Genomic DNA, 20,724 nt, shown 5'->3' on the forward strand with positions numbered 1-20,724 from the left:
TTGAGCACGTCTGTATATATATATATATATATATACATATAATTATTTTTATTGTTATTTTTTTCTTTCTTTTATTTTTTTGGGATGTTAGGAGTTAGGGTGGTATTTACTCGCGCATAGTTTTGAATGTTATTTCCGAATCTCTCCTTAAACATGTCTGAAGGGGACACTGTATTACTTAAAACGTGAATTAACGTCTTAAAACGTGTTAACAGTGAGCAGTTACCTTGGGATTACACACCAGGTGCAGACGCTCTGATTGGACTAATGTATCCGCAGGCGACCTAAGACTCACCGTTTCAACGGTGTCAGTAGTGCTCAACAGAAAAGACTGCATACAGAAAAATATTGAATACTGGCCATGGGCTTTGGTTTTGCTCAGAGCCGTAACTAAGCATTTAGCTACCGGGACATGCAAATATATATATATATATATATATATATATATATATATATATATATATATATAAATATGAATTGCATGCACCTCCGGGTGAGCAGTTTGAAGCAACCGGAGGTGGATGGAAAGACTCCATATCGTAGCTACCGGGGCATGCAATTATATATATATATATATATATATATATATATATATATATAATTATTATTGTTATTTTTTTTCTTTTTTTTTTGGATGTTAGGAGTTAGGGTGGTATTCACTCGCGCATAGTTTTGAATGTTATTTCCGAATCTCTCCTTTAACATGTCTGAAGTGGACACTGTATTACTTAAAACGTGTTAACAGTGAGCAGTTACCTTGGGATTACACACCAGGTTCAGACGCACTGATAGGACTAATGTATCTGCAGGCGACTTAAGAAACACCGTTTCAACGGTGTCAGTAGTGCTCAACAGAAAAGAATGCATACAGAAGAATATTGTATACTGGCCATGGGCTTTGGTTTTGCCCAGAGTCGTAACTACACTGTAAAAATCCCCCCGTAATTTTACGGTAATTGTCTGGCAGCCGAGCTGCACGGTGAATAACTGTAAAATAATAATCCGAACCGTAAATTGAATTATGGTTTCATTTGTAAAATAAATGGTTATTTTCATTGAAACACTAGTTTACAACCGTAAATGTACTGTAAAAAAAACGTAATAAATATAATTTTCTCCATGATTCTACTGCAAAACTTCGTAAAATTTGCTTTAAAAAACATTAATATAACATTACCTTACCCTAGTTTTACATACTTATATTGTTAATTAATTGAGAAAAAACTGTAAAATAAATGTTTTTTCCCTTTCATTTTACTTCAATCTTCATTAATAAATAGGTTATACACTTTAAATTAGCAGTTTTCTACTGTGGAATGATGGTTTATATATGTTAAATGTAGTTATTAAATAAGTTGCATACTTTTATTTAGCAGTTTTCTACTGTGGAATGATGGTTTATATATGTTATAATTAATGTTAAGTTTAGTCATTTTACTATGGAATACATTCATTTTCAGGTTATAGTGTGTACGATTTATAAAAGCTCAAATATGTGCTTAATTATTAGTTAATTTACACTAAGTGTTAAACAGCAGAAAATAAATAATGAAAAACATTAACAAGCATTCCTTAAGCTTTCAGAATTTTATTACAACTTTTTATTGAGCATTTTACTGAGCAAATACAAAATATACATATTCATTAGGCATGATAGCTTCTGTGTCATGGAGCCCCTATACAACCTTTTCAAAAATGCAGGAATTAACAAAAAATGCTCAATCACTCCTCAAGCTGAGTTATTTTAAATGTTAACATACCAGCTGCTAGGATACCAACAATGGTAAGCCTAGTACACAGTAAAACCATATTAAATATACTAAAACTGGCTACCGAACTGTGCCCTCACTTTCTCTTAGCATATTTCTACAGACAAATCAACTATTAACAGATACCAAGTGTTTTCCGAAATAATGTTGATCCAGGCCTTGTTGGACTCGGACAGTTCTCACAAACAAGTCCATGGTTCTTTCACAGCCGTAATAGTGGAGTCAGTAGCACAACAGATGTTTTTGTTTTTAAATAGTGTTCAAACTGCTGTTTTTTGATTGAGCAGGCTAGGCCGGGACGACCCGCCAATCACACTTTACAAAACAGAATGTTATCGCTTTTTGTTGTTTTTGTAAATATCCAATTTCTCCTACTCATAAAACCGTTTTGTAAAGTGTGATTGGTGGGTCGTCAAAGTTTTGATCAGGTCCCGGCCTAGGAGTCAAATGTGGAGAAGCTGCTTTGTGCTGCAGTTGACATGCTGGTGACTGAAAACCTGTATAAAAGAGAAAAAAAAAAAAATGAAACAGGCTTAGATTAAAAAATATATATATATATAAATAATTTTTCTAAATAACCGGCAATTTTTGTTCTCCCTCTTTTCACCCTAATTTGGAATTACCAATTCAACTACTCCGTGCCACTCATGAGGGATGAGACAAAGCATGTGTCCTCCGGTACATACGTCAAAGCCATACCTATTTTTCGCACCGCAAGCCCAGAGCTGCCACAGCCCAACTAACACTTTGATTGAAGGATTCAATGTAGCTGGAAACTGCTAACACCCTGAACCTACAGGAGTTGCTCGAGCTCTGTGAATTGAGGGAGCCCTAGTTGATTCAAACCCTCCCTACCCCAGCGATGCTCTGCCAATTGTGTGCCACCGCCACTGCAAACTCTCTGCCATGTTGGACAATGGCACAGGAGACCACCTCGCTCTCTCCTATCCTGCACTCAAGGTTGAGGCCTTTACCAGATATGCCACTCAGGAGCCCATATTTCAGAGTGCTTATATGATCTATAAATAAGACATACCTAGCATTACAGCTTATTGCAAGATTACTTACTTTTGACATAACAATTGCATTGTATTCTCTCCATTCAAAATTAGCAATTGCAGAAATGAGGGAAAGAACTCTTGGATTCACAGCATATTGCCTCTTATGTGGCTTCCGTTCGACCTTCGTCCCTTTGTCTGGATTTATTTTGAAGATGCATCTATTAGAAAGGAAAAAAAATGCAAATATTTTATATATTCTTAAAGGGTAACAAAGGGTATTTTATTTGTGTGTGGGTGTTACATGTTCCCATGTGTTGCTACAGCTGTTTAGGTAAGGTGTGTGTATTATGTTAACATCTCAAACACTTTTTTACACTTCTAAATTGCAGTGTTCTCTTGTTCCGTTTCCAAGATGGCTTTGTATGGCCTCGCATGTATTTCAGAAAAAATGTGAATGAGATGGATTTACCAGTGATTGGGAGGATGATGTGGAAATGTAGTTCTGAAATACATGCAAGTCCATGCAAAGACATCTTGGAAACAGAACAAGAGAACGCTGCAATTCAAAAGTGTAAAGTGGTTGAGATGTAAAAAAATAAAACAAAATAAAACACACACCACACAATTAACACCTTAAACAGTTGAAGCAACATATGGGAACATTCATTATCTTTTAAAACACCCATAACAAAAGATAAAACATGGGCATAGTATTTACAATGAATAGCTTAATCTATATATTTTTTTTTATTTTACACATGCTTAAAATGCTCTTTGAAGTGTCAACTGTGGGTAATTTAACATTCAAATACAAAATATGAAAATCACCATTGTATTAGACTGATCATTACTGGTGTCACAAATATTTGAGAAGTTTAAATCGCTCCACTATAAACAGGTTAAAGCGAAAACAAGGTACATATCCATGTGTTATATACTGTACCTTTGAAGGAATTCAAGTGTTGCTCCCAACTCTGATGGGTAATGGATGTTCAGCAGTAGTAGGATGCAAACATCATAAGCAAAGCTTCCACAAAGTTAGTTTGTTGTTCTGTAACGACAACTTTAATCAATGCTCAGCATTAAGCGGGATGCAGTTAGAAGGGAATCTCCTGCAGCAGGAAAAATATAAAAATAAAATTCAAGACGTTTGTTAAATTGACTTCATTATTTTCATTCTGAAGACAAACATTTTCAAACATACGTACATAAAAACACTCAAACCCGCTACAATTAATCATATAATTTACAGAAAGCCTTAGGGCTGTTAATGTCATATTAAATCATTCCTTAGCAGTTTACATAATGCCCCAGGTAATTCTAGCAAGAGAGTTGTGTACAAAACACTTACGTATTTAAAAGAACCTGGATATGATTTTTGGACTAAGTTATTTAGTATGCGAGAAGAAACTAAATTAAAAAACACTGAAAACTGCTCATGAACCTTACACAATTATTTAAAATGGAATTTGGATGTAAGCAGATTGTTCACAAAGCATTTCTCTTCAGTCATTTCTCTGGGATACTAAAAATGCTAATTAAATTCAGATTATACTTCGTCCCCTTATTCCTCAGCCAAAAGTAAATAAAATAAAACTACTGAGCATATGTCAAACAAATGCATGGATTACCAAAACACATACCACAGAAAATAATGCAAGGTGATGCAGGCAGATCAGATGTTGGCACTTCAGAAGGTAAGCAAGTGTCATCCACCTGGAAAAACATTTGCTTGTCGTCTTCACCAAAGTAAGCAAGCAGCAGCAAAACCAACCCTGGCATCTCCGGTAATTTAGACTTTGTGTCCTTCTTTGCAACTTCAATCTGTGCCAAAACTCTTGCAGTTTTTCTTTGTTTCTCATTGTTGAGAGTGTCCATGTAGGCCAGAATTCTGTGCGATTTGTTTTTTACGGTCTCAAAAAATTTCCCTTCTAATTGTACACTTGCAAGTGCCCTGAAGTGTGCTTGTAATCCTGGCATTTCAAACAGAAATGGCCACTCCCTCCTTATTTTTTCGGATGATGTCTTTTCTCCGAGTGTAGTACGTTGCCATCATTTTTTTGGCGATTATCTGTGTATCCCAGTTTCTTTCTCTGAACATGGTTTTCATTTTCTTGTTGCTGTTTTTGACTCAAACATTCAAAATCCTAAAAGGTATAGACAATGTCAACCCGGGGGACTTCTTTGACTTGAAAAAAGAAAAAAGGACCAGGGGTCATAAATGGAGATTAGATAAAGGGGCATTCAGAACAGAAAATAGGAGGCACTTTTTTACACAGAGAATTGTGAGGGTCTGGAACCAACTCCCCAGTAATGTTGTTGAAGCCGACACCCTGGGATCCTTCAAGAAGCTGCTTGATGAGATTCTGGGATCAATAAGCTACTAAACAACCAAACAAGCAAGATGGGCTGAATGGCCTCCTCTCGTTTGTAAACTTTCTTATGTTCTTATGTTCTTATGTCTCTGTGATTGGCAGGTGCTCGGGATCCCAGTTTATGCAACCGTAAGTGTCTTGAGGTAAAGCTTGTTCCTTTGCAGGAACTTCTTCCGTGTCGCTCCCACTACTGTGTTGAAACTGTCTTTTGGGGGTAGAAAACTGTGTACGCTTCACATTATCTGCTCTGCTCTGCAGCTGTTTTACCAAGGAATCATATCCACTGCCAACTATGTGGCCTTCGATAACATCCTGCAAAGATTTAGGATATTTTGCCACAATTCTTCTTGCTATATCTGTAAGATGTTTCTTTGAAGGCCTCTTGCAGACCCCTGTGACTTCATTAATAATGAGTCGTATCATTTCTCTGCGTTGCTTTGGCGATGGCCTTTCTAACTTGTAAAGGAGGTCAGTAGGGAGTTTTTCCCATGGCATCTCAAAACCGAAGGAACCAGTCAGCTCCCAAAGGTGAAAGTGATTCATCCAACTCGATACAACTCTGTGCAAAAGAGCACCCTGGGCTGGAGACTGTTGAGGTCTCTGTTCTGGATGAGCACGGACTGCTGGAAATCGTGGTTTCACCTTCAGAATTACAGAAAAAAAACATTAAGTTATTATTTCATTTTTTTGTTTGTTTTTGTTTTCCACCCCCCAACACACATTCCAGATTTTTTTTAAACTTACAAAATTCTTAGAGGTTTTGTAATTGGTTAAGTTTGTCCGTAATACACAATTAGTTAATTTTAACCGGCTTTTTATTAATTAAATTAGCAATAAGCAATGTATGTACATCCAAACAGTAAACATTTCTGTCATTTGTTAAAGGATTATGTGATGTAATTGCCACAATTCTCTCATTCAACAATTCTAAATAAAAGTATACACAATGATATAGGCAAGAGACAAAATACAAAATGCAGGTTTTATGTATGTATAATATATATATATATATATATATATATATATATATATATATATATATATATATATAAAATAAATAAATAGGTTTACTGCCAATTAAGCACTTGAAGACAATTGACTGAACTGTAATATACTCACATGTGACTGTAAAGCTGGCTAGGAGTTTTCGAACTTCTATTGGCTTGAGGACCATCAGGAGATCATCATCTTTTACAAATCTGAAATCATCCAGGGTTTCTACACCCAGGTTTTTGTGTGTGTCCAAAACAGAATTGAGCACACAGGTGGTGAGGTTTGGCAACACAGAACTAATGTGGGAGTTTAAAACAGAATCCCCAGTGCTTTCCTGTTCCATCTGTCAATTAAAATAAAATACAGAAGCAAGTGTGTGTGGGGTATATTACCGTCTGCATTTTGATTGAAAAATATCTATTCTGTAATAAACATATTAGCTGTCTACATTTTACAGTATATCATTTTCTACCAATTTATATTTCAAATGTTTGGTTATGCCATTTAGTGGGTGCCTAACTATGTAATCGTTCATAAAACAATACAACCAAATGGAGAGAGATCTATCTATCTATCTATGCATCTATATATATATATGCACATACACACTTATAGGCGTGGACTCTTTAAATGTTCGAATAATTACCTCCATAAGAGTTTAAGAATTCCTAATATGCCCACAAAATGGAGCACATCCCGCGAGAGAAAATGGCGTTGTCTGAACAAGATTATCAAAGTACTACACCTCCACGCTGCTGTGAATCCCCAAGAACATTCTGTAGAGTAATAATAGTTGTACTTTAAAATATTTTCATATTTACTATTTATTGTTCACCCACATTACAACGACATGGCAATATACTTAACTAAGTTTGACCACTTTAAATTCTAAAAATAATTTCCCTAAAATTAGGATTTTTTTTTTTTTTTTTAATATGCAAGAATTCTTAACATGCCCTACACAGTAGTATTTTTTTTCTTCATTGGGTAAAATTTAAATACTGTAAGTCCAGAAATATCGTGGCCAAAATATTTGGTGAATTACACAAGACGACCTGTTATCCTGAAAGCATTTACAATAGTATTATTCGCGCCAAAAATGTTTCATATGTCAAATTTGCGTAATAAAAGGCTAGCAAATATTCCTGGGCTTACAGTATTATTCGTACATTAAAATTTTGTACACAAGAAAAATAAAAATGCAGTTAAGTCTTACTTCCACACATGCCGCTTGTTAGTCAGTCTTTCACACTTACATTAATGTAGATCTGATGCAACAAATAAAATTGCTTAGGCTTGTACTTAGTAGTCTGGCAAAGGGAGCACATGCTCCGCTTTGTAGAGGGATACAGTTTAAAATATTTCCTTCTCTTATAAGTGTTCAACTAATACAACTATATATATATATATATATATATATATATATATATATATATACACACACAGATGTGCTCAAATTTGTTGGTACCCCTCCACAAAAAATGAAGAATGCACAATTTTCTCTGAAATAACTTGAAACTGACAAAAGTAATTGGCATCCACCATTGTTTATTCCATATTTAATAGAAATCAGACTTTGCTTTTGATTTTGCATTCAACATAATATTGTAAATAATAAAACAAATGAAAATGGCATGGACAAAAATGATGGGACCGCTAACCTAATATTTTGTTGCACAACCTTTAGAGGCAATCACTGCAATCAAATGTTTTCTGTAGCTCTCAATGAGACTTCTGCACCTGTTAACAGGTAGTTTGGCCCACTCTTCCTGAGCAAACTGCTCCAGCTGTCTCAGGTTTGATGGGTGCCTTCTCCAGACTGCAAGTTTCAGCTCTTTCCATTGATGTTCGATAGGATTCAGATCAGGACTCATAGAAGGCCACTTCAGAATAGTCCAATGTTTTGTTCTTATCCATTCTTAGGTGCTTTTAGATGTGTGTTTTGGGTCATTATCCTGTTGGAGGACCCATGACCTGCGACTGAGACAGAGCTTTCTGACACTGGGCAGTACATTTCACTCCAGAATGACTTGATAGTCTTGAGATTTCATTGTGCTCTGCACAGGTTCAAGGCACCCTGTGCCAGGCGCAGCAAAGCAGCCCTCCCCAGCCTCCTCCCCAAAACATAACCGAGCCTCCTCCATGTTTCACTATACATACAATGTTCTTTTCTTTGAAAGCTTCATTTTTTCGTCTGTGAACATAGAGCTGATGTGACTTGCCAAAAAGCTCCAATTTTAACTCATCTGTCCAAAGGACATTCTCCCAGAAGGATTGTGGCTTGTCAATGCATTTTAGCAAATTCCAGTCTGGCTTTTTTATGTTTTTCTTTCAAAAGTGCAGTCCTCCTGGGTGTTCTTCCATGGAGCCCACTTCTTTTTCTACCATTCGCACTATCCTTCTGTTCAATCTGGGGTCGATTTTCCTCTTGCGGCCGCGCCCAGGGAGGTTGGCTACAGTTCCATGGACCTTAAACTTCTCAATAATATTTGCAACTGTTGTCACAGGAACATCAAGCTGCTTGGAGATGGTCTTGTAGCCTTTACCTTTACCATGCTTGTCTATTATTTTCTTTCTGATCTCCTCAGACAACTCTCTCCTTTGCTTTCTCTGGTCCATGTTCAGTGTGGTGCACAAAATGATACAAAACAGCACAGTGACTACTTTTCTCCATTTAAATAGGCTGAATGACTGATTACAAGATTGGAGACATGTGTGATACTAATTAAAGAAACTAATTAGTTTGAAATATCACTATAATCCAATAATTTATTATCTTTATTATCAAATGTGTCCAGTCCATTTTAGAATATCTTTGTAGAATAAGCAATAATTCATCTCTTTTCACAACTTCTTTGCTTTATTCTATGACATACCAAAGGCATGCAAGTATACATGATAAAATAGCTTTTAATTTCATCAGTTTTCAGGAGGAATGAAGCATTATTTCAAAGAGCTGTAAGGGTACCAACAAATTTGAGCACGTCTGTATATATACACACACACACACACACACACACACACACACACACACACAACACATTCTAAGCACGGACACTGTCTTTAGTTGTATAAAATGTGTGAATAATGGCTATCCTAAATCTCCCACTATTTTTAATTCATATTTCCTGACATGCTCTAATTAAAATACAGACTTTTTCATTTCGGTACAATTAAAATATCATTCATACAACATTTTGTGTTACCAAACACAAACTCACCTTTCAAGTTTTTCTGTCGAGCAGTTTTGCATCGGTAAAAATAAAATGGCTTCTCACAAACGTTGTTTCTACTTCACTAGGGTGGCCACATATTTTTTAGATTTCAACAACAAACAAAAAAAATAGGTTATTATTAACAGTTTTTACCTAACTTAAACATATCTAAAATTAAAATATATAAAAAATGATTTAAAACGTGTAGAAATGCTTTTTTATGCACCAAATCCTGCTACCCTGTCCTTCTCGGCGGCCATCTTGGATTTAAGTGTTGCACTCTACTGACTTTAGCTTTCTGAATTAAAAAAAAAAAAAAAAAAAAATTAAAACACAAAAAAAAATTAAAGAAAAAGTTTACGCTAAGCTTGGTCGTGTTTTTCAATTGAAAGTTAGTTTTTCTTTTAATGCAACAACCTGCCCCTAAAAACGCACCTCACCCAAGTGTCAGGACTGCCCAGAAGGCGTGGCACCTACAGACACGTGTCTGTATGTAAATCTGTACTGAAAAAAATGGGTTAGGTGTCATTTTTAAATGCAAGGGTTTTGTTTATAATGTATCGCAACATAACCTATTATAGCTTGTTTAAAAGCGTTTTTATTTGTCTGTTAAGAAATTATAACTATTCCAGTTTTGCAATATGTGTTATAGTGTTTGTTTAAGGTTCAAAAGTCATCATAACAATGTTTTACATGTTAAGAATTTGTAAAGAGTGCATTTGCCACTGAAAAGGCAGGTAATGTGATTATTTGTATATAAATAAAGTGTTTAGCATTTTTAACTTATTAATATATTAATCTAATTTAAATTTGTGTAAATTGTTACACAATTGCAACTTTGTAATTTCTATAAAGTTGATATATTTAAAGCATAATATATAATTTGGTATCATATTTGTTGCCGTTGTGTAGTTTAAAACAACAATGGTTAAAATAAATAAAACAATTATTTAATTAATATTCAAATGACCACTTTGTGACGTTTTGTTACATGTTTAAACTACCGAGCCTAAAAATATTCAACCTACACAGGAGATATGAGCTCAAACGGCAGTCTAATGACAGACACACACACAAGCATATGTCAGATCTATGTTATATCCCCATTATCTATAGTTTTTAACTGTTTGCCTATCAACTACTGTACTAGCGTATTTTAAATGACCTAGTTCATGTTCAGCATTGCTGGACCCGCGGCACTGTTTCACCCCCCCGTACAACGATAGGCAGTTTGTCTAAGCTTAATTTCACGCATTTTATTTCTATTTTAAATTAATTCCCTTACGTTCTAGACCATTTTTGTTTAAAATTTAAGTTCTTGATTTTTTAAATTAAGGATGAAGTAGTGATTAAAATATCACAACACGCATATTTCAGGGGTCGATCATTTTGTCTAGCAACGGCAAATACATATATTTCGTGTATAACTCCATTACTCAAAATCTGTACATATAAATTATCATTTACATTTTTATAATTTAATAACTTTAATAAATGTAATAACTCTATTCCTAATTCCGTACAATAAAGTATTGCTCTGCTGCGCCAGTACTCGCTGATGGAACGTTGGGAGCTCCTCTCCCCATCAAAACAAAGACTCTACTGAGCTGTTCAAAAAATTACAAGCTGGCGAGGAAGTGCGTACAATGTTAACGCCTTAATATCTAAAATGTCGACCATGATTGGCTCTTGATTTAAATTACGTTTTATTATAGACACCTTCAACAACCAATAGTTTAAGTGTCAGCTCGGCCCTGATTGGTTTAGGTGTTGAGATCATCGCGTAAAGGAAAAAAAACGGAAAAAAACGCCCTTCTGTATGACGTACATTTTAGGGCCTACACTGACAAAAAGTTTAGACTGTCTACTTTTAATTTATTACACAAACATGAATCAAAATCGACCAGGACTCATCAACCGTGAGTTTAAAAAAGTGTAGAAAAATAAAACTCGGTGCCGCGGACCCGTTCGAAATGCATATTTTGCACTATCAAGACAACAGGTGGTGCCCTGGTGCGTTGTTTTGAGATCACTACAAGAAAGCACTACGAGCAAAAATAAATTACATTGCACATGTTATGTCTTCTTCAGTTACTATACTATACTGAAAATGTGTGTTTTAGATTTAATTTAATGTTTTTATTCATTTTCTACCAGTTTGAATATGCTTGAGACCGTAATATTTTCAGAAATGGCAGTTTTTAAAGGGAAATAAAACAAAAACCGTCAAAGTATGAGTATGATGAATGTTATTTATGTTTACCGGAGTATTTATACTTCTACAAAATACAGTTTTTCATTTCGGTACAATTAAAATATCATTCATACAACATTTTGTGTTACCAAACACAAACTCACCTTTCAAGTTTTTCTGTCGAGCAGTTTTGCATCGGTAAAAATAAAATGGCTTCTCACAAACGTTGTTTCTACTTCACACAAGGTAATGTCCAGGACATTTCGTCATCCAGGCTTGATAGTATCGCGAGATTTTAGAAAGTCCAAGTTTTTCTAAAAACTTAAGTTAACATTTATAATTAAATGAATAATTCAGGTACAATTAATATTAGAAATGAATGAAAGAATCATCAATATGACATTTAAAAAAAAAATGAAAGTTTACTGATGGGTGGTGGTGAACAGAGCTTCGTCAGCTCGTCGGCTTTGTCAGAGAGGCTGTGCAGCAGTGCTGGCTTGTTATCAATGCAGCGCTTTTTAAATCGATATAAAATGACCAGAGCGACCACAAACCATATTTGAGAGAAGGGTTTAAAAGAGGAGTGTCAAACTCAGTTTTCATTTCACACAAGTCCTCAATTACTTAATTGATCTAATTATTCATTCGATTTAACACACACACACACACACACACACACACACACACACACATATATATATATATATATATATATATATATATATATATATATATATATATATATATATATATATACATACACACACTGTTTTTAAATTGCGAGATATTTAAAATTGATGGTTGAAACGTGCATTTGATTCAAGGTACCCACACAGCCATACGATGCCGGGCCGGATCCGGCTGCATAGCGGCACAGTCGGCTCGCAGTCGCAGCGGCAAGTAGCAGTTGGGCCAGTTCTGGCACGATGTCACTGACCATCGTATTTAGAAGGAGATAAAACTACAACACCGGCCCAGTGCTGGCCCAATGTCGGAAAAAATATTATTTTTTATATGTACATACATTTACTAGGATTAGCTAAAAATAAAAATCAATCATATTTTTGTGTTCAGTATGTGAACCTGTAGTAACAGTGAATATTATAATAGTTTTATAATAATAAAACAATCAGATCTTTATCCCTTAGAATTTCCTGTTATTGCATTAAGTGTTTATTTTATTATTTATTACTCAACACAATTTGCTGTTTTGTTACATTTGTGAAGTGTCTTTATGGGCGCTGTATAAAAAATAAGAAATGAAGTAGAAAACTGACCTACATAAAAAAAAAAAAAAAAAAAACCAGTAAGAAATGTACGAGTGTTCGATTTAAAAAATATTCCCGCGCACAAGCAGACTGAGCGAGTTTAAACCAAGAAACTGCTCGAGCTGAGTCACAGAAGTTGGAGACGGTTGAACGAAGGGAAGAAAACATTAGATAAATTGATAAATTTGACAAATAATTGTATATAAATAATAAATAATTGTATATAGCGAGAGTTAGTTATAGTTATTTATTTTTTTACTTCATTTGAAGCAGCCCTTTTAACAAGGTAAGGTTATTTAATTTAATCGACTGTATAGCTAGGCTATATCATTTGAAAACTAAACGATAAGTGTAACTATACATGCCAAGTACAAATATTTTATTATTATTATTATTTTTATTTATTGATTTATTTTTTGTCAAGGTTGTCAGTGTAATGGATTTTTCAACATCGACTTTATTATAAAAAAAACAAAAAAACATACACGCTTATGGTATACTTTTCTATCACATTTATCATTTGACCTATATTATGTTTACTATAAGATAAAATACCTGCAGAAAAAAAGTTAGTTACCTTGAAAAAGATACTGCTATATGGTTCTCATGTTATTATGAAACTCAATACTGGCATCGGGGACGAGGCAGAATTAAGCCCCCCAAATATGGGAATAGTTTCCTAATGGTGGATAGAGATTTTACTTACCTGCCTATATTTATATATTTTTATAAATATTGCTTTTTTATTATTATTTTAATCAACATAATACATACCAAAAATGGTACATTTGGCAGAATTTTGTGTTTTGTGGTATCAGTTATATACGTATTTTCGAGGTTTTGAAAGGCCAGTGGTGTTGTGGCTCCCCATAAGCACCAACCCTGTACTGTATGTGGCTAACAAATACCAGAACATAACCAAAACAGAGAACACTGACAAAAACAAACAGAGCACATAATAAACACTAAAAGAAAATATATTACGAATAAATAAATACATTGTTGTGGTTGTTTATTTATGTAGGATAAGTATTGCATGTAATTACAACAACGTTTTCAGTTCTTAGCAGCAGTTACCCAGCAAACAGGTAACATAACCGTAATGTTACTTGTAGGTTGTCTTTTGGTTAGGTTATTACAGAACGTTCTGCAAACCTTCGGCCAACGTTATTAGTATATTCACCTTGCCAACAGAAATGTGTTTCATTGTCATTATAATGTTGATTTGCAATTAATTAGAGTTGAATGATGAAGAGTGGAAACGGGGAAGACCCGTGCCGTTCTCTCATTGCAGTATGTTTTCATTTTATTACCTTATTTTATTCAAACAATAGCATTTTGATTTTAACAACCAATCCATATGCTTGTTTATTTACTACTTTTACTGTCTCTTACGTTTCTGTAACAGCAAACCCTTCCATCTCTACAGAGAATGCCACCAGAAGACCTCCGACTGAGTAAGTTGATCATTCATCTTTCTATCTTTAAAATCTTTGTTTAATTTAATTTCCAAATGCTCCAACTGTTTTCTGTAGTAATTGGTATTTTGTTTGGAACCAGAGATTTAAATTGTTTCTAGCAATTCTGTTGATTTTTGTACACCCATTATAGCTCATATGATTGTTGCATGATCTTACATGGTCTTTGCTTTAAAAAAAGTCTTGTTAGTTGTTTTGGTTAAATCAACAGATGCAATAAAATGTCTGCAAAAAGAAAGTTCATCACTGCAGAACATTACTGCATTGCATCTCTGAATTATCATCACCTAATTGCTATAAATGTCTGTTCTAATAGATTTTCAGAGGAGTGTCCTCATGAAGCTTGACAGCATTCTTGAGAAGAAGCAGGAAGGCTTGGTCCTATTGCAGAGGGTGGTTTCTTCCCTTGGCAGCAGTGTGGAGGACATTGACGATGTGTTTCCTCGACCCTGGCAGACCATAGAAGAAATGGAAAATATGTGCACCCATCTCGATAAAGATGCTGACTTGAGGAAAAAAATGGTATGAAGTTTTCACTATTAGGACTAACTTATATCAAGTGGGGATAATGATTAATTTTTGGTAGATTTAATGGTATGTGTAACATTGTACATAGTTGAAATCTGCAATATATATATATATATATATATATACACAGTGCCTTGCAAAAGTATTCAGACCCCTGACCAATTCTCTCATATTACTGAATTACAAATGGTACATTGAAATTTCGTTCTGTTTGATATTTTATTTTAAAACACTGAAACTCAAAATCAATTATTGTAAGGTGACATTGGTTTTATGTTGGGAAATATTTTTAAGAAAAATAAAAAACTGAAATATCTTGCTTGCATAAGTATTCAACCCCTGTGCTGTGGAAGCTCCCAGTTTGCACCGATGAAAGAAATTGCCCTAACAAGGACACAATTACCTTACCATTGGCCTCCACCTGTGAACCATTAAAGTTGCTGTCACATTTTCTGGATAAAAACCCCACTGTTGAAGGATCATTGGTCAGGCTGTGAATCTGAAGGAAAATGAAGACCAAAGAGCATTCTACAGAAGTTAGAGACAAAGTAATACAAATGCATAGATTAGGGAAAGGGTGCAAAATAATATCCAAGTGTTTGGATATCCCAGTGAGCACAGTTGGATTAATGATCAGGAAGTGGAAGCTGCATCACACCACCCAGGCACTGCCAAGAAAAGGCCGTCCCTCAAAACTCAGCGCTCAAACAAGACGGAGACTTGTGAGAGAAGCCACAGAGAGGCCAACAATCACTGTGAAGGAGCTACAGAGTTCAGTGGCTGGGAGTGGAGTAATGGTGCACCAGTCAACCATATCAAGAGCTCTGCATAACACTGGCCTGTATGGGAGGGTGGCAAGAAAGAAGCCGTTACTCAAAAAGTACCATCTGAAAGCACGTCTGGAGTTTGCCAGAAAGCATGAGTGACCCAGCTGCGATGTGGGAAAAGGTTTTGTGGTCACATGAGACCAAGATAGAGCTTTTTGGCCAAAACTCAAAGCGTTATGTGTGGTGCAAACCTAACACTGCCCATGCCTCAAGACACACCATCCCTACAGTGAAGTATGGTGGTGGCAGCATCATGCTGTGGGGATGCGTCTTATCAGCAGGGACTGGGCATCTTGTTAAAATTGAAGGAAGAATGGATGGAGCAAAATACAGGGAAATACTGCAAGAGAACCTGCTTCAGTCCACTAAAAAACTGAAGCTTGGGGGGAAATTCACCTTTCAGCAGGACCATGATCCCAAGCACAAGGCCAAAGCAACATTGGAGTGGCTCAAGAACAAAAAGGTGAATGTCCTACAGTGCCCAGTCAAAGTCCTGATCTCAATCCCATTGAGAATCTGTGGCACTATTTGAAAATTGCGGTCCACAAGCGTCGTCCAACCAAACTGAACAACCTGGAGCAAATCTGCCAGAGGATTGGTCCAAAATCTGTGTGCAAAGCTGGTACATACTTACCCCAAAAGACTTAAAGCTGTTATTGCAGTGAAAGGTGGCTCTACCAAATATTAATGTGTGGGGGTTGAATACTTATGCAAGCAAGATATTTCAGTTTTTTATTTTTCTTAAAAATATTTCCCAACATAAAACCAATGTCATCTTACAATAATTGATTTTGAGTTTCCGTGTTTTAAAATAAAATATCAAACAGAACGAAATTTCAATGTACCATTTGTAATTCAGTAATATGAGAGAATTGGTCAGGGGTCTGAATACTTTTGCAAGGCACTGTATATATATATATATATATATATATATATATATATATATATATATATATATGGCATTTTCTGCTACCATTATCTAAATAGTTTGTAACTACATCAGTTTTTAATATGGACTATTCCTTAGATCCTGTACCTGAGTTCCATTAGAGGGACTGACCTGGGAGACACAGTACCGAAAATTATACACAAGCTGTTTACAAACAAGCTTATGTCGCGCTACAACATGAAGGCCAGAAATGGAAAGCTGAGGTTCCATTAAAGGTAACCAGTGATTCTAAATCTGATGCTAAACACCTCTGGGTTACGTAAACTGAGGCAGAAGTGATTTTAAGGGGAATTCCATTTATTCTCCCCTTTAAACACATCTTAACAGGAAAGATAACAATTAAACCACTGCAGACGCCGTACAAATGTGTTAATTGCAAGACTACATCCCCTGCTTTCCCAATCTACACGTTGTTTCAGTAGCAATGATGGTTCGGGGGAAAAAAAGTGTATTCTGACAATCAGAAACTTAACTCATCACAAGGAAGGCTGTCACATTTCCCCTAAACGTGATTGATGCTAACCGGGCTGATTTGTGCACGGCTGTTCTGTGGCTGTAGGAACTGAATCTCCATATTTCAATATTGAGACAAAAATTGTTTATTCCACAGAATAAAATAATACATGTAAACAAATAGCAAATAAATGAACCTGTAACAATGTACTGTGGAGTTGCTGTCTGATTCAGACTGTTGGAAGACGCTTTTCTTCTCACCCATCATAGTATTGAAATAATGTTAGATTGAAAAACAAGGGGACAGGAATGTAATCTTGCGATTAACGCATTTCCACAGCTTCTGCGTTGTTTTAATTGTTATCTCTCGTGTTAAGAGGTGTTTACAGGGAAGAATAAACGGAAATCCTTTTAAATTCTCTTCTGCCTTCCCTTATGAGCTGCCTCTGATGGGTGGTGTAAACCAAGTTGTAGGGAAATTGATTACACAAGTGGTGGCCTTGGCATAATGGCTTCAAGCTGTTGTAACCTTTGTAAGGAGACTGATAATGTCTTAATTGTGGTAATCTAAGGATTTTTTTTGTATTGCTTAATGGTAAATTATAGCAAAGCCAGTAAAGTGGTTGCAAAGTCTCACAGATGTGAAGCATGGCAATAGAGTGCATATTATTTTATTGTTTTGCGTAATGTTTAGTGACAGGACACTTCATAAGCCAAAATAATACTAATTCACATAAATGTATTATATACAGTGCCTTGCGAAAGTATTCGGCCCCCTTGAACTTTGCGACCTTTTGCCACATTTCAGGCTTCAAACATAAAGATATGAAACTGTATTTTTTTGTGAAGAAACAACAAGAAGTGGGACACAATCATGAAGTGGAACGAAATTTATTGGATATTTCAAACTTTTTTAACAAATAAAAAACTGAAAAATTGGGCATGCAAAATTATTCAGCCCCCTTAAATTAATACTTTGTAGCGCCACCTTTTGCTGCGATTACAGCTGTAAGTCGCTTGGGGTATGTCTCTATCAGTTTTGCACATCGAGAGACTGAAATTTTTGCCCATTCCTCCTTGCAAAACAGCTCGAGCTCAGTGAGGTTGGATGGAGAGCATTTGTGAACAGCAGTTTTCAGTTCTTTCCACAGATTCTCGATTGGATTCAGGTCTGGACTTTGACTTGGCCATTCTAACATCTGGATATGTTTATTTGTGAACCATTCCATTGTAGATTTTGCTTTATGTTTTGGATCATTGTCTTGTTGGAAGACAAATCTCCGTCCCAGTCTCAGGTCTTTTGCAGACTCCATCAGGTTTTCTTCCAGAATGGTCCTGTATTTGGCTCCATCCATCTTCCCATCAATTTTAACCATCTTCCCTGTCCCTGCTGAAGAAAAGCAGGCCCAAACCATGATGCTGCCACCACCATGTTTGACAGTGGGGATGGTGTGTTCAGGGTGATGAGCTGTGTTGCTTTTACGCCAAACATAACGTTTTGCATTGTTGCCAAAAAGTTCGATTTTGGTTTCATCTGACCAGAGCACCTTCTTCCACATGTTTGGTGTGTCTCCCAGGTGGCTTGTGGCAAACTGTAAACGACTTTTTATGGATATCTTTAAGAAATGGCTTTCTTCTTGCCACTCTTCCATAAAGGCCAGATTTGTGCAGTATACGACTGATTGTTGTCCTATGGACAGAGTCTCCCACCTCAGCTGTAGATCTCTGCAGTTCATCCAGAGTGATCATGGGCCTCTTGGCTGCATCTCTGATCAGTCTTCTCCTTGTATGAGCTGAAAGTTTAGAGGGACGGCCAGGTCTTGGTAGATTTGCAGTGGTCTGATACTCCTTCCATTTCAATATTATCGCTTGCACAGTGCTCCTTGGGATGTTTAAAGCTTGGGAAATCTTTTTGTATCCAAATCCGGCTTTAAACTTCTCCACAACAGTATCTCGGACCTGCCTGGTGTGTTCCTTGTTCTTCATGATGCTCTCTGCGCTTTAAACGGACCTCTGAGACTATCACAGTGCAGGTGCATTTATACGGAGACTTGATTACACACAGGTGGATTCTATTTATCATCATTAGTCATTTAGGTCAACATTGGATCATTCAGAGATCCTCACTGAACTTCTGGAGAGAGTTTGCTGCACTGAAAGTAAAAGGGCTGAATAATTTTGCACGCCCAATTTTTCAGTTTTTTATTTGTTAAAAAAGTTTGAAATATCCAATAAATTTCGTTCCACTTCATGATTGTGTCCCACTTGTTGTTGATTCTTCACAAAAAATTACAGTTTCATATCTTTATGTTTGAAGCCTGAAATGTGGCAAAAGGTCGCAAAGTTCAAGGGGGCCGAATACTTTCGCAAGGCACTGTATATATATATATATATATTTATATATATTATTTTTTTTGTAGAAACAACCAAATGGAACCACAAGGTGACCAGGACAGAGGTGGAGTTGAAAGTAGGGGAGACTCTGAAACTGGCACTACATCGACAGAAACAAAATCAGGTATGCAGCCATGACGCCTCCTTCACTTTCCTTCCATTTAGGTAACCAAGTAAGATATTATGCCATATTTGGTCAAATGGGCCATAATACATCATGGACTGGATTTAATAGGAACAAGCTGTTCTCTGTCAACAAGTGGATATGTACATCATGTACATTGAGAACTAATGTGTATCTGTATATTACTAAACAACTTATGTGACTACAATTAAACTTGAATTAACTTGAAATGTTTGAAATGTTTTTCCTTTTAGGAAAGGCTGAACAAGTCCAAGGAAAGGGCAGAAGATGAGGTGGCCAGTGGACTAATGATGAATTGATTTAAAATTATATATATATATATATATATATATATATATATATATATATATATATATATATATATAAAAAGATCATAAATAAAGAACATGTTGATGAAAATGAATAGTTGTTGCTTCTTTCATTTGCTCAAATTTATTGTTCACAAAGGTTCTTAGAAGGTTATTAAATAACGTTAGGAAGTAACGTTCTATGAACAAATAGAGAACTTTCCATATTAACGTTTTCTAACGTTACTTGGTAACGTTCTTGTAACATTCCGATAACATAAAATTGTTTGCTGGGTAGTTACGATTCTTTTTTTTACGTATATGGCTAAAAGTAAATAATTTAAAAATGTAAAATACAATGTGTTTAGTTAAGCATAAGTTACTATATAAATGCTATTCAAATTTTTAAAGATGTATAATAAAATGACTACCTATAATTGTTGGTGACTTTAAAACATAGGTAGTGGTGTTCTTAAAACCTCAGCGCATCTTTTTTTAAATTATTTTTTAGGTTTCTATTGTTTATTATGACATATCAAGTTGGATATATCTGCTTTTATTTCTTAATATTATTTTTAAGTTGTTCATTTCTCTTTAAGTGAGTCTCTACTAGTACATTTGCAGTAGTTTAATTTCATTTAATAGCTATAATATGGTTAGGGCTAATTCATTTATGCAACAGTATTTTTAAAAGTTAGCTGTGGACCAGTTCGAACCCCAGCTACCAGTGAAGGACTGCAATTTTAGGAATATAATTGTTAATTTTCCAAAACCGGGCCAAATGTGTATCGTATGGCTTCAAGCCGGTTGCCGCATTTGGGCAGTAAGTGGGCCAGTTGCACCATGCG

At 35.5% G+C, this 20,724-nt stretch overlaps 2 long non-coding RNA genes across 3 annotated transcripts; one reads left to right on the plus strand and one right to left on the minus strand.

Annotated features, from left to right (window-relative positions):
* Positions 1–1,416: 1,416 nt before the first annotated feature.
* On the minus strand, positions 1,417–9,798 carry LOC117973496 (uncharacterized). Of its 2 annotated transcripts, XR_009329728.1 has the most exons (7): positions 9,360–9,798; positions 6,785–6,914; positions 6,265–6,481; positions 4,414–5,787; positions 3,714–3,882; positions 2,838–2,988; positions 1,417–2,266 (listed from the first exon to the last, which is right to left on the minus strand). It is a non-coding gene; the product is annotated as an uncharacterized LOC117973496 (long non-coding RNA). The 2 variants fall into 2 exon arrangements; XR_009329727.1 differs by lacking the exon at positions 9,360–9,798 and having other exon boundaries at positions 6,785–7,516.
* A 4,280-nt stretch (positions 9,799–14,078) lies between these two features.
* On the plus strand, positions 14,079–19,887 carry LOC131738181 (uncharacterized). Its single transcript, XR_009329726.1, has 6 exons — positions 14,079–14,108; positions 14,224–14,272; positions 14,610–14,815; positions 16,676–16,812; positions 19,471–19,568; positions 19,823–19,887. It is a non-coding gene; the product is annotated as an uncharacterized LOC131738181 (long non-coding RNA).
* Positions 19,888–20,724: the final 837 nt, after the last annotated feature.

This window comes from Acipenser ruthenus, chromosome 1 (assembly GCF_902713425.1).
Source record: "Acipenser ruthenus chromosome 1, fAciRut3.2 maternal haplotype, whole genome shotgun sequence".
NCBI lineage: Eukaryota > Metazoa > Chordata > Actinopteri > Acipenseriformes > Acipenseridae > Acipenser > Acipenser ruthenus.